Consider the following 2,869-nt stretch of genomic DNA (forward strand, 5'->3'; position numbering starts at 1 on the left):
ATTTTTTTACAACTGCTTTGGTATAGATGAATATATTATAGTGCAAAACATTTTCTTCGACCTAAAAGTTCATTTTTCTCTTCTGGTTTGAAAAGCACTTAAAACATTGTGGGCCCCTCAAAGTATTATGGGCCCTAGGCACTGTGCCTAATGGATAAAACATTCTGCCTCAGTGCCCCAAAATGAAGTTCAAGCTCCCTCTTGGCATTCAAGACCTTTCATAAGCTGGTTCTGCCATGGGTAAGTAGGATTTCACTGGAAAAATGTATGGCAATTTACAAATCTTGTTTTCAGGAGGACCTGGGTGCAAATCCCTGCTCTGCAACTTACTAATGATATGTTGCCACTGGGCATGTCAGTTGATTTCTCAGATCCTCAGTCTCTCCTGCCAAAGAAGAATGATGATATTTATCTCACATGGGTCCTTGTAAAATTAAATGAGATAATCTATGCAAAATGCTTGACATACAAGGATTTAATACATGGAATGGTTATTACAAGATAATCTAATATAAAGTAATATTGAAATCCCTTCTAGCCCTATAGGCTTATGCTTCTATTCCTATATTCTTTAATTCTAACAAGTATGGTTGGTTTGTGGTCACAATTTAACATCTCTGAAATCAAGAAATTTGCCTATACCAAATAGAGAATGCTGTGAATTAATTGCTATTGTTTGTCCAGCTATGAACTTAAGCCTGGCTAGAAAGTTTTTGTCTATCCATTTGTCTCTGAATACATAGTTAATGCTTACTGAACACTTATTATGTGTCAGGAAGTATCCTAAGAATAGTGAATATTTTCTTATTTAATCCCTACAACACCCCCGTGAAGTCAGTACTACATTTACCCTATTTTATGAATGAGAAAACTGAGTGTCATACAAGTCTAAAGTCATATAGTAAAAATTGGCAGTGCTGGGACTTGAACACAAGCATGCATGACTTCAGAGCTCCCATTCCTAAGCACCACTCCACTCTTCATCCCTTATTTGCACTTGTAACAGCTTAAATGTAGCACCCTAATTGTTGCATAAGTTTGTGTCAAAGACATTACACTTTGATGCAGCATTGAAGGGAAACATTGTTGTAAATGCAGAGTGCCTGTCACATGCTAAGCAATGCAGTTAATGTAGAAATTGTCAATTCTTGGGATAAGTCATAGAATTTTCAAAGTTAGAAGAAACTGTGTGTGACCAATTGTAGCATAAAGAAGGACTGTCTTTCCTGCCAAATATCTGTCAGGGTAGTTCTAAATAATGTTTTTTTAAAAGCTATTTATATGAAAGGAAATGTATACCCAAAATATTCATTGCTGCACTGTTTGTAATAGCAAAAGACTAGAGACAAACCACCACTAGAAGGCTTTTATAAATTTTAGTACATATCATAATATATACAGCAATTTAAAAGAATGAGGCACATGTATATGGAACAATCTCTAAGATATACCCCAAGTGAAAAACACAAGATACAGAAAAGTAAACAGTATGCTAACATTTCTTAAACTATAAAAGGAAGAGGAGGGCTGGCCGAGTGGCGCGTTGGTTAAGAACTGGCTTGGGACGCCAGAGGGCCCCGGTTCGGATCCCACATATGAGGGCCAGTGACACTGCCCTCTACAGCTAAGATGCTGAACAACAGCTCAACCTGGAGCTGGGCTGCCATGAGTCGCCGGCGACAGCGTAGGCTGCAGCCTCTGCTGCAGTGGGTTGCCATGGGCTACTGTGTGTAGCCAGCAGCCGCCGTGAGTGGCCGTCCAGAAGCCGGCGACTGATCTGCCTCGCCAGGGAAGAGCGCAATGATGGTGCCAACTTGGGCCAGTGAAGCAACGTCCTCCACAACTAGACTGAAGAACAAAACGACAGCAACTTGTCTGTGCCCCTTCCCCCAATTCCCCAGCACTGTTCCCATCCCCAAATTCCCCAATAAGAATCTTTTTTAAAAAAAGGGAAGGGGAAGTAGACATACAAGTATATGCTTGCGTCACTAGACATCGAGGGGGATTTTTCCTATTGTCCTAAAACTGCTGCTGAGGCCCAAATCTGAACCAAAAGTTCATAGGCGCCCACATTCTGCATTTAAAGAATTGCCAATGGTTGGAACCAGCTATATTCCAGTGGGGCATTTGAAGAGCCATTATTGTTCTTCTACAAGCACTTACACAGACAAACCATCACCACTAAATAGTGGAAAGAAAGACTAGAGAGAGGGGAGGGAAGTCAGCTTTTAGGGAACATACAGTGTCCTGAAAAGAGACCCATCCCTCCCTCCCCCTCCATGAGACTTACCAGTGAATGTTGGTTGTGCCTGCAGGCAGAGGAGACTGGCAACCTCCTCTCCCCCAGATACATGTTTGGGCAGCAGGCTTACTGATCTGCTCTGCCCCATTGCTTCCTAAGCAAAGGAAAACACAAATGGAGAGAAACCACATAGCAGGGGGCTTTGGATGTCATGGTAGAGGGCTCTACATGGAGAGGGACCAAAACTGTCCCCACCATGTTCACACACACCTTGACTTCCCGTCCTAGATTGGAGAACAACAGAGATGTGCAAGCTGGAAGACACAGCAAATGTGTGAGGGGTCATCCATTTCTAAGGAGATGTCTGAGACCACTCCAGGTACTGATTCTTTGTCATATCCACCTGTTCTTGTTTCTTTTCTACCTGTGTATATTTTTATAAGTGCTTTTGTAACAACAGATGTTGTTCTATTCTGTATCTTTTTCCAGAGCCTAAGCATTTAAGTCATTTTCAGATCTCTCTGTTGTGTTTATTTAAATCAAGTTAATTCATCTCCTTATTGGTTGTATAGCGCTAATCTTATTTGTTAATTTTCCTCATATTTTTAAAAATTTTGGTTCAGAGGC

The sequence above is a fragment of the Hipposideros armiger genome, unplaced genomic scaffold (assembly GCF_001890085.2).
Source record: "Hipposideros armiger isolate ML-2016 unplaced genomic scaffold, ASM189008v1 scaffold_123, whole genome shotgun sequence".
NCBI classification, from domain to species: Eukaryota; Metazoa; Chordata; class Mammalia; order Chiroptera; family Hipposideridae; genus Hipposideros; species Hipposideros armiger.